The sequence below is a fragment of the Malurus melanocephalus genome, unplaced genomic scaffold (assembly GCF_030028575.1).
Source record: "Malurus melanocephalus ecotype Western Australia unplaced genomic scaffold, MMel_1.1 scaffold_107, whole genome shotgun sequence".
Lineage (NCBI taxonomy): Eukaryota > Metazoa > Chordata > Aves > Passeriformes > Maluridae > Malurus > Malurus melanocephalus.
The window spans coordinates 1,333,923-1,346,146 of NW_026623339.1; the positions used below are offsets into that span (position 1 = coordinate 1,333,923).

Genomic DNA, 12,224 nt, shown 5'->3' on the forward strand with positions numbered 1-12,224 from the left:
TGGTTTTTCTGCCCAGTCTGTAAATGAATGATTCTTCTCTCAACTTCCTCCACATATTCCCCACTTCCTCTGTGTAATATTCCTGTTATTTATAACTGCTGCATTGAATCCCAGAGGCAGATGCAGCCTGCATTTCTGTATTGTATAGAAGGTGAGGTCCAACAGGTTGATGTGTAGTTCTGACCTTCTGGGAGCAAAGAATTGATATGGAAGCAGGGAAAACACTTATGTCCCTATARCTAACCCCATTTTCTTTATATTCATCACATCTGAATATGGAACAGCCCTGTCCATCTCCCCCCATCCCACAGCAAGCCAGGGAAGCGGCAGACAGACATACAAAGGATTATTATATTTGATCAGGCTTGGAAATGGGCTGAAGATAAAGCCCTTGGTGTTTACTGGACCATTAAACATTTATTATCATCTCTCCAGTGCGCTGCTAGTGCTGTAAATAACAGCTGGTGGCGAAAGAGTGGGGTCAGCAATTGCCTTTTGCACCSATGTTCGTAAATGGAGAAGCAGGTCCTGTGATTTTTAAGAGCTTGGTTGTGGGGGAAACATCAGAGAGAAGGGGCAGAGGAGCTGGCAGTCCAGAGCTCCTCTTTATCACGAGGAAAYGCTGAAATCTTAGGAAGTGGGAGAATTTAAACAACAATGACAAAAAGATTARGGCCAGAGTTAGGAGTTAATTTATCCCTGCCCTTCCTAACAAAAATACTTAATGCCCTGGGATCAGCACAGCTTTTGGATCTGGATTTAATTAGGTGGAAGGAGGGTTCAAGCCTCTCTCCCCCAGCTCAGCCACRCTCCACGAGGCATTTCCATCATCAGACTTTGATTTCCCTTTCCCCCCCTTCCCAAGTTTTTGGAGGGAGAGGAGAAGCATTGCCCTGGGGCTGGAGCTGGGCTCAYGGGGTCTGAGCTGCAGCACCTGGTCTGGTGATGGGGCTTTTGAAAAGGGGAATATGAAGGGATTATTCGTTTGCTGGGAGGCCATAGCCTGGTGATTCCTACCCCAGGCAATCCCTCTGAAGTCAATGAGATTGGAAAGCGTGTAAATCAGTATGGAATTTGGCGTTTTCCTGGAAAAGTGTGGGGGGATATTTGTTTAACTTGCATATAAATGACTTCTAATAAGGCTCCATAGACACGGCTGATCCTTCTCATTGCGTTGTTGCTCCTTCCAGTCCCASAGTCGCTCTCGCCATCCTCTCATTTTTAAATAATTTTGCACAAAAAAAAAGCCTTCCACGTGGGAATTCTCTGTGGTTTGTGCTAGGCTGTGAAGCATTGCTGGGAATGATTCAGGGGGAGCAACTCCTCGTGTGCTCGGGACCTGCGGTGTGAACAGAGAAAGAGGATGGACTCATTTTCACACTCTCATTTTGTGTCTCTGCCGTGTTCCTGTTCCACCATTGGGATGTCATCATGCTGAGGATAATTAGAGGGAGCCTTGTTTCTCTGCAGAGCCGGGTTGGGAATGCACATGGCTGGGAGCAGCTGGGGTGGTTTGTTGGGGAATGAGAAGAGGTGGAGTGGGTGTCCAGGGAGCATTGCTGTGCCATGAGGGAGAAGATGCTCTGCTGCTTCTTCCCTGTGCCTGCAGAATGGATCTCCTTTCTTCARCTTAAATCCATAGAAACACAGAATGGTTTGGGTTGGAAGGGACCTTCAAGGCCGTTTAGTTCCAAGGCAGGTTGCTCCAATCCCATTCCAACCTGGCTTTGGACTAAGGCTTGTGTGCTAACGGCTTGGGTTATTCCCCAATACCTGAGCTGGGATCTTCAGGCATCTCCTCAACCATCTTCATGTCTTCTTCAGGCTGGTGTTCCTCCAGCTGTGCTTGGAATACTTGGATGAAGTTATTCTATATGGGGCTACATCAATGGCTGGGTCAATCTCAGCTCAGTGGGACAATCCCAGGATGCTGAATATGGGGTTGTTGGTTTTATCACTGGTAGTCTCTACCACCCATACCCAGATGTTTAAGAGATTCCTGGGAGCTGCTCTTGGACCTCTCAGACATGGGTTCTTCTGTGGGTGGGTGGTTTGGGTGCTCGCTCTGTGTGAGGCTTTAAAGCTCTAATAAAGCATTAGAACAAAGAGCATCAACTTTTCTCTTGCTCCTTTGAGGAGGACATCTAATTTTGCCAGATGTTCCCACAGCACAGGTGGTTTCAGCTATTTTAGACTCCCCTTACCTGACTAAAATGCATCTTGCCTCCTCATGCATTGCAAAGCACGTGGAAAATGTGGCCGACTTGAGTTGAAAATGAGATCTAAAACTGGAGGAGTCCTWCAGAAAGTAACTGAGGAGCCAAATATATGCAACTGAGTGAGGAGAGAACCAGGTCCCGTGAAGCTGGTTGCCAAGGGGATAATTCACTTGTCTCTCCCCCAGCCTGATGGAATATTGTTTTCCTCTCCTCCTTGCCAGCATACCCAYAGCTCCAGAGGAGCCACTCTCACTCCTGTASATGCTCTAGCTGATACATGCCTAATTCCACCTCGGGGCTGTTTTCATGAGCAGAGGAGCCTTTGAAGGCACCTTCTGCTGTTCCAGGCCTCCAGAAGGGTTTGTGCTGTCCAGGTGTTTGTCCTCTTTTCCCACTGATGCTGGCACCTGCCCACAAACCTTCCCTTTTCCCCAAAAAGTAAGGGTGTTTTTAAGGCAACAGTCTGGATTTGGATGTAAAATCTGGCACAAATGGGATCTTTCCACCTTCAAGCAAAGTGATTCATATTCTTTGTTGTCCTCTCTGCAGAACAGAACAATTTAAGACTAATTTTGTTGTTGTTCATTAATTCTTGGTGTATTAACAGGCCGTGTAAAATTGGGTTATTCCCCCAAAAAATAAGGGCGTTTTTAAGGCAACACTCTGGATTTGGATGTAAAATCTGGCACAAATGAGATCTTTCCAGCTTCAGGCCAAGTGATGCATGTTCCTTGTTGTCCTCTCTGCAGAACAGAACAATTTAAGACTAATTTTGTTGTTGTTCATTAATTCCTGGTGTATTAACAGACTGTCTAAACTTGGGTTATTCCCCAAAACCCGARCTGTGGTCTTCAGATGCCTTCTCAACMATCTTCATGCCTWCTTCAGGCTGGTGTTCCTCCAACTGTGCTTGGAATACTTGGATAAATTTATTCTTTGTGGGAATTACATTAGTGGTTGGGACAATCCCAGTTTAATGGGACAATCCCAGTTTATTGGGACAATCCCAGTTTAATGGGACAATCCCATTCATCCACAATAAAACCCAAGCAGTTGAGGCAGCAAAGACTGACATGGCTGATCCACATGGAATAACACAAGACATTCATGGAGTGTTCCTCTCTTCCAGGGCGCATCGAGAATAATCATCAGCCTTAACAAGGATTGATTGTGTGTGTGTTCCTCGTCCTTCTGGTTTGGTATTAATTGGAAAAGCTTTGGCTGTCACGTTGGGGAGGTGAAGAGGTGAATGAACGTCCCTTTCAAGGTACAGTAGAGACATGGATGTGRTGTTTGGGGTGTGGAGCTGGTGCTGGGGTGGCCTTTGTGGGTTCAGGGTGTTCAGCTTCCTCCTGGATTCACATCCCTGGAGAAATCTGTGCTCCATCATTCAATCCTAATGAGCACAGTCTTCTTAAATCAGGGGGTGTTGGCTTTGTTTTGGTGCAAACTTGGATAAATCTTGAGTTTTTTCTTCATTTACTTGAAAGAATCTTTCCTTTTTGAAACTTTTGGGTTGTGTTGTGARGTGTATAGAGTTTGAGYATCAWTATTTGCACTGTTTTGGTGTATAGAGTTTGAGYATCAATATTTGCACTGTTTTGGAGAGAACTTCTCTTACGTTTCTTTTTTTTTTGTCTAGACAAATCAGTATTAGACTAAAATTAGGATTAGACTGAAATATACCCTTACCTTGGTGCAGATGGGCACGGAATTCTTGCATGAGTGATTTTTTAAGGAGGGGAAGAGAAAAGCTTGGAGTCTTTTTGAGGAAAGGAAGGTGATGGAGTAAGAAGGAAAGTTACAGAGTAAGAAGGAGCATTACTGAGGATGTTGGTGAATTAAAAACCCAGCATCCATCAGGGAGCTTGTGGGAARTTTCTCTGGTTGAAGTTCTTCCCGTGGTCTGACCTGTGGAAAAGATTGAGGAATGCTTTTAAAAATTAAAAAATAAAAACCCTACTGTGAGATTTCTCGTTGGGTGTTTCGAAGGACTCGTTCCAACCCAAGTGGGTTCAGTGCTGGGATGGTGCTGCTGGAGCAGCAAAGGGAGATGTGCGTGTGAAACCTGGGGATTTGTATAAACAGGGTTTTTTTCCTAAAGCATTTCTTGTTGCTGTGGCTTTCACAGGTTCACCCTGTCTGGAGAAGTAGTTTGTATTTGTGGTTTGATATTTCCTTAAAGCTTCCACACAGGGTCCTGCTGACACTGCCTGCTTCACAAACGGGACCAATTTATGGTTTTGTATAAAAATTCTTTGAACTCATTGCAAATCTGGTGTGGTGCCTCAGTGCCAAGCTGAAGCCAGTTCTAACTTTTAGGGTTGGCTAAATCCTTCCCTTGGAATCTGTGTGATACTTAGCAATGAGTTTCAGATCTGTTTGTGTGTGTTCCTCTCTGCGCTTCACTGAATTTCATGTTGTGTTTTGCTATGTGTATTTTTAAGTCTGGTTTTTTGGGGTTTTATTGCTCATTTTTTATTTGGGGAAAACTCGCTATGAGGTCAACATCTGAATGAATTCCAATAATTAGGATTGTCCTTTGCAGGGTCAGGAGTTGGATGATTCTTGTGAGTCCCTTCCAGCTCAGGGTATTCTATGATTATAACTTACTGAAAAGTGACCGACTGTCCTGGGAGAAAGATTTTCTCTTTGGTGCAAGCTTTCTCCATGTCTGATCCCATTAAGAATTAAGTTCAGTGAGACTGAAGTCTCAGAAAGGAACTCATGTTTGATGTTCAGCGTGAACATTAATAACCTAAACTCCATTTATTTTTCAGTTTTTGCTTGTGTAAGAAAAGGATTTTTTTAGAGAAGCAAGAGCAAGAGCTTTTTTTAGAGATACAAGGGCTTCTGAGCTGTTTGGGGTTGGAATTCAGWGGGCAGCTGGAATCCTGGGATTGGCAATATGTGCCTGAACCCACATGAACAGTGGCCATGGGATGATCACCGTGGCCAGTGCTGTGTCTGGCCAGGTGAAATGGTCCCAGCAGAATTGTCTCTGTGTGAGTGGTCTGTTCTGCATGATGAAGGCAAATGTGACTCTGTTAGCTGGAGTGAAATAGTCCCTCAGCACCTTCCTGTTGTAGCAAAATCAGATTAAAATTTGGATTAAAACAGCAGCTTCTTCAGCAAAGCCATTTTGGAATGAGACAGCAAAGTCCACAGCAGAGGTCTTGGGGCTTGTTCAGCTGCCTTAGGTAGTGTGGGATTCTAGGTGGGATTCAGAGCTGAAATGTTGGAGATGTTATCATACAGCAGCCTCTTGACCCCTGTGGGCTACTGGAAAGATATTTTGGGCTGGGYGTTTTTTCTCTCTCTAAAACAGGGGTTATGAAACAGCTGATGGGAGCTGGAAGGGCTTGCACTCCCTTTTCTGCTTGTGTTTCATTATCCATCACTTCCTGATCGGTGTCACAGGGCCAGAGCATTCAGATCCGGATTATGTGGGGGAAAACTGATGCGTGAAGCTCATACAAAGCTGCCCACTCAGATGTATCTCTAGATTTCTGGGCTTTGTTTGCACRGGTCACATTCTCTTGTCACAAGTTGCTGTCCTCTTTTTGTCAGCCGTTTCAGCAGTGTCACACATTTATTTCAGCTCAGATGTAGTAGCAGTAGTCCTGGCAGAGCAGGGAGTTTGTGTGAGTCTGTGTTTGCAGAGCACAGGTGAGAAGGATTCAAAGCATGGATTTGAAATGTTGATTATATCCTGGAAGGTTCCAACCTGTGCAGGTGAAAAGCTTGGGATCCCAGACATCATTGTGCTCCCAGGTGTGGTGGCACCTCTGAGCAGAGGTCACGGTGGTGTCGAATCAAAACTGGTTGAAAATGCAGCACTGAAGGCAGGGAAGGAGGGTGGGAGGTGGGAACAGCCCCACTGCTAAACACCTGCCATTGTCCCAGAGGGTACAAGTGGGAATTGTAGAATATTTGGGCTGGAAGGGACCTTTAGGGGTCATCTCATTCCAACCCCCTGCCATGAGCAGGGACATGGAATAATAGACAATTTTGGATTGGAAGGGACCTTCAAGACCATCCCATTCCACCCCTCTGCCATGGCAGGGACACCTTCCCCTGTCCCAGGATGCTCCAAACCCCATCCAGCCTGGCTTTGGACACTTCCAGGGATCCAGGGGCAGCCACAGCTTCTCTGGGCACCCTGTGCCAGGGCCTYCCCACCCTCATAGTTGAGAAATTCCTTCTAAAATTTGCTTTCACCTGTTTTTTTTTTCCACTATAATTATTTCCATGATTCCAACAGGTTTACAGGAAGGGTAGGGGGAAGCATCCCTGATGCCATGCAAAACCTGAGATGGAAACATGGGCAGGATCATCTTTCCCAAGTCCTTAGACCACCAGACCTGCTTTAAGCTTGCAGAAACAGTTTTGTTTAGAGAAATCAAGGGCATTGCTCAAAAATGCTGGGATTTCTTGATTAATTCAGCTTTCAAAATCCGCAGAGAAGGCACCTTTGCTCCCAGCAGCGGGTCGGAAGCTGGGTTTTTTGGGATTGCTGCCAAGAAACATTTCTTGGAAACCCTTCCGTGCACAGTGCAAGCAGCAGGACAGGAGGTCTGGATTTGAACTCTGGATGATAAAACCAGGGAGGTTTTGGCAGGGYTCTGTTCAGATGCCTCATTCTTGGCTTTTTTCCTTGGGGTGCAGGGGTGGTTCAGAAACTTCCAGCTGATTTTGTAGCATAGCTGAATTTTCCACTGAATAAGGAAGTTTCTGGAGAGTGAAACTGCTCTGTAATTTTTTGGATGGAATTCTCCAACCCATTGACTGCWCCCAGTCCATATTTTTGAATGGAATTGGTGCTGAACCTGCCCTGCAGGGGCAAGAATCTTCATAGAATCAGGGAATAATGGTTTGGRTTGGAAGGGACATTGGAGACCATGTGCTTCCAACACWGGGACATCCTCCACTAGATCAGGTTGCTTCATGCCCCATCCACCCTGAGGATTCCCTGAAACCATTCCCTGATCCTATAATTCTTCAAAAATGGATGGAGCTATAGCCTGGAGTGTCAATTACCCCTTAACCCAGGTCAAACTTTCCCCTTTGTTTTCCCTTTTTTTTTCCATACAGGTTCCCCACTAATTTCTCTGAATCCCTTCTTTCTGATTTTTTTTTTTTTTTTAATCCCTGTGAGAGCAATTTGTCAGAAAAACCTTGTGGGAAGCAGGGAGCTGAACCTGGTGGAGCCAAGCTGAGCTTGAACACTCCCTTTATATGAGCTCATATCAGCAGCAGGAACAGAAATCTCTTTATCAGTGGCTGCACAGGATAAGAAGGAGAATTTCCCAAAGGATGGGCTTCTTCCCTAAGTTTCATTCTCCRAGGAGGCCCTGAGAAAAGCAGATCCACTGGGAAGTTGGTAGCTCCAGACAAGTAGGTGCATGCACCAATGTGCATTCTCACCTGTAGGTACACAGAGAGCTTTCCCAAATTGCCCAGAACCTGAGAAAATGGAGATAAAATCAGAAAGGCAATTGCAGTTAATTACGCTTTCAAGGCAACTGGAGATTGGTTGGAATCCTGTGGGATTTCTGAGCCTCCCAGTGCAATTTTGGGCGGAGTGTGGGCAGGAAGGTTTGGTTGTTGTGGTCGGAGATGTCTCTGTTGTGACAGTCACTCCTGGCTGTTACATGGCACAGATGTCACCACCAAATCATGGTYGCTGTCTCACGGCAAATTCTTCATAGAAGTCTTGAGTTTAGATTAAAAAACAAAACAAAACAACAACAACCAAAAAAAAAAAAACCCCAAAAAAAACCAAAACCATTTTGGGCATGATTGAACTTTGTTGTTCCTATTCCACCCACGTACTTCCCCTTTTCTTCCCATCCTCACCAAAACCTGGCCTGCATTTTGTGTTTTGGGTGCTGGGAAAAAGCCACATTCAAGAAGTCTTGGTTATCCCTTGTTTATAAAGGAATTGAGATGTGACCAGAAAATTGCCAGAGGTTGGTCGTTCAGGGGGTTGCAGGTTGCAGGGATGGAGTAACAGGTGTAGAAATCCATCATGACAGTTAAATGTAGTATTTTCTGTGATGTAGGCTTGGGAAGTTAAAAGAAGAGCCTGACTTTTAACTCCAGAAGAACCAAAATCTTGAGAGATTCAACAGTGGGACCTCATAAAATGCGCAAAGCTGCACACGACAGTATTTCTTGCTGTGCCCTTCTGTTCTCGTGGAAATTTAGGTCAAAAAGTGCTCCACTAACTTCTGAATTTTGCTTGACCCAGCCTTCAGGTCTCCAAACACATTGTGACCACATCCCATCAAATTCATTATTACCTGAAATTGCACAGTTTTGGTAGGTCCATGTGAGTATTTGTTTGGGGCTGGACTCATCAGTGGTAGAAACATGCAAAGTTCTAAAAAAGATAACGCAGACTCGTTTTTATTCCCTTAAGATGGCAAATCTCTCTTCAAAGAATCATGAATTAAACAAGACGGTGCCTTACAGCAAGTATTAAGGAAAAAATAATAATTAAAAACAAAAAGCCTTTGGAATGGTCTTCCCCTCTGGCACCCTCGCTCAGGTTCTGCAATCAGTAATTCAAAGGAGGTTTTGTGGGAAGGGGAGGCGAGATGCAGCAGTTGATACTTGACTTCCCCAAGGGTGAGAACTTTGAGAGCTGGGACCTGAGCATTAATCTCTCTAATTCCAGCTCAACACTTGGCTGTGAGATCATTACTTTGTGTGATTAATCTGTGCAATGCCTCCAAAGCCTCTAAAGCTGTAATGCTGCATGTGTGTTGAGGAATCCCGCTGCCAGTTGGAATATCTGGGAGTCTGTCACCATCTCTGGCACCTTTTTGCTTGAATTTTGAATACAARGAAGCAACCTTGGTTGGTCTTACTCTGCTCTGATCATCAGGGCTGATGTAGTCTTTTGTGGGGAATGCTGTTTTCAATAGGAACAAAGAGTTCTCAGTGCAAAAATCAGCTGAAATGCTGATATTTGATAAGTACAGGTGCAGCTGTAGCCGTGAYAGTGTCATTCATGGTTTTCATACAATGATAAGCAACACGTTGTGTTCTTAAACCTCATTTCCTAAAGGCAGGAGAGCAGTAACAGGACAGTCTGAGTTTATTGGCCTCTCCATCCCAAATAACCTTCAGAGCATTTCCAGCCAAATTCGAGAAACTTCAAAATCTTCAAATCTCGCAAATTCCRTGACAAGCGAGTAGCAGGGGCAGGGTCGAGCGGAGAGACCATGAGACTTCCCAGACTTGACGCAAAGTCTGCAGTGTGAATTTGCTCCTTAGGTGACCCACGTTTGATTTGTAGGATGATGTTGAGGTCACGGTGTTCCCAAAATCTCCATCATGATTTCAGGCTATAACTTCATTCTTCCGCCGCCTTGACCCCAAATTTCACGTCGGATGACTTCATCCCCCTTCCCTCAGAGGCACGTGCTGCCTCTTTCACAGGCATTAGCAGATTTAGCAGCAGCAGCACCTCACACATCTCAAACTCTTTGTGAATCCCGTCGCTGCCCAGAGCCCCCGGGAGCATCTGACGCGTCACGTTGCAAGCTGTGAAATCGAAAGATTCAGCCCCACTTTGATGCTTTGGCTCCGTGAGCAGCAGAACTAATGTGGCTCAGCATACTAATGAGGGAGGTATTTATTGTTCCAGGCCTGGYTGGCGTTGAGCTGCACCCTTGAAAAATTCCTGGGAGGCTGTTCTTCCTCTCGGGATGGATGTGGGGTCCTTGGAAAACAACCAACACAGCAGCAGCGGGGGGAAAATTCCAACTTTCAAAGGAATAACCCCAAGATGAAATCCTCTAGATAATTTAAAGAAGATCTTAAGCGAGGAAATCCTCTAAATAATTTACAGAAGATCTTAAGTGAGGAAAGAGGAAGGATTGAAGTGGAAATCGTTGTTTTTCAGGGGGAGAAAGTGAGGATGAAATTGAGGAAAGGCCTAAGCCCACAGGTCACCACAAGGGTAAAATYAGGATGGCAACAGCTTTTGGTATCGCTGGGCACACCAAAAAAATTGGTGTTTTCATTTTGGAGAAGCCTTTCTCCAACAGTGCCTATTTGGGTYGCTGACATCTGTTCATTTTAATTGGAAAGTACCAAAATGAGTGAAAGCATCACTTTTAACATTGTCTGCGCTTGAAAGAAGAGCACTTAGAACTAAAAGGTGGTGTTGGTGGTACTTGGAAATACTGAGATGAAATAAAGACACGACTTCAAAATTCCATGGGTTTGCAAGGTACCACCTCCTTTGGGGTTTTCTGAAGAGAGGAATCCTTTACACTCCTCAAATTTGTCATCTGGGCAATTTAAATTCTCTAGAAAGGGGTGGGGGATTGCTTGTGAGAATTTTGCTTGCAAGGATGGCTTCCACCAGGAGGGGAGAATGCCATGGATCGAGGGTGTGGCATTTTCTGGGAATTTTCCTGGAGGCTGGCCAGGTTGGACATCCAGACTTCTGAATTATGTGTGAAGTAATAACTAAATTAATCAAAAATCACGGAATCATTTGGTTGGAAAAGATCTCCCAAGATCATTAAGTGCAACCCCCGTGAGCCCAGAGCACTGAGTGCCACATCCTCTCATTCCTTGGACACCTTTGGGGATGGGGACTCCAYCACTTTTTTGGTCAGACCCCTACAATGCTTAACAACCTTTYCCATGAAGAAATTCCTTACAATGAGACTTCTAAATATCTGTCCTCTTGGCTAGGCTGGAGGGCCTCCAAGAGTGAAGATGATTTTGGTTTAGGTAACCTTAGCAATGAAATGCCTATCAAAAATGCCAAACACACAAATTCTGCTCGATCTGCTCGTTTTCTCCACATCCAGCTTTTACATCCTCGGGATGATCTCAACTTATTTCCACCAAAAAAAATGAAATTCCTGCTGAACAGCACAAAACTCAGAACGACACCTCGGTGTTGATTTGGAACCTAAAAAATTTTAGGAGCCTGATTGGAAATTCCAGCAAATCTGTTGGCAACCAGACTTCCAAGTCGAAAGCCCACAGGAGCACAATGCTACAATTATAGCAGCTTTCCCGGGTCAGGAAACAAGCACTGCCACYGCTGTGTTCCTGTGTGTGATATTTCTGACACACAATGTTATCTTGGGGATTGTTACGTGGCTTTTATGTGGCGYGGGGAGGGTGGGGCCGAGGTTAATTGGTCACGTTAATGGTTTTTRTGTTCCTAATTTAGGCTGTGAGTGCTGTCCTCGGGTTGGGAGTGAGTAAGGAGGGTTGTCCATTCTGTTGTCACATCGGTGATGTGGGGAGGTGACTCCACATCACCCACTGAAAAGCTCATTTGGTCAAGTTTTGGGGTTTTATCCTGCTCGTGCCAAGTTGGAATGTCCTGAGAATCCTAAGGGATGGATTTGCTCTGGAATCAGACCTGTCTGTATAAATTCACATCCAGCTGGGGGACTGGAACTACTTTGAGGGACACTTTTCCTAATCAAAATGTTAATTTTGAGCTGATAAAATTCTGATCAAGAGATAACCTCATTTTCTCCCATTCAATGGTGTTCAARCTCATCTCTGGCACAATGTCTTAGTTCACCCAAAATGTGTCTTTTTGGACGTGTTCTGGAAATGCAGTGGAAACTAGTGCAGAGTTCATGGCTTTGTGGTTACAGGGGTTTTTTTTTCCTTCACAGAATTACAGAATTATATAATTGTTTGGGTTGGAAAATGCTTTTGAGATAATTGAATCCAATCCTTAACCCAGCACTGCCAAGGCCACCACTAAACCATGTCCCCAAGTGYCACATTGACTTGGCTTTTAAATCCCTCCAAGGGTACTGAATCCACCACTGCCAGGGCTGGACAACACTTTCTGTGGAGATATTTTCCTAAATATCCAATCTAWACCTTCCCTGGTACAACTTGAGGTCATTYCCTCTTGTTCTCAAAATATAAAAAAGCCCCCAGAAATTAATAACCCAAATTACCGCAACACCCAAACCCTCAACTTGTTTAGTGACCATTGCTAAA

The 12,224-nt window shown here is 44.8% G+C and overlaps 1 long non-coding RNA gene across 1 annotated transcript in view; it reads left to right on the plus strand.

Annotated features, from left to right (window-relative positions):
* The window catches only part of LOC130575429 (uncharacterized), a 56,631-nt gene that overhangs the window by 23,231 nt on the left and 21,176 nt on the right, over positions 1–12,224 (plus strand). The window contains exon 2 of the long non-coding RNA XR_008965563.1: positions 3,349–3,486. This is a non-coding gene — a long non-coding RNA (uncharacterized LOC130575429). The remainder of the gene's footprint in view (positions 1–3,348; positions 3,487–12,224) is intronic.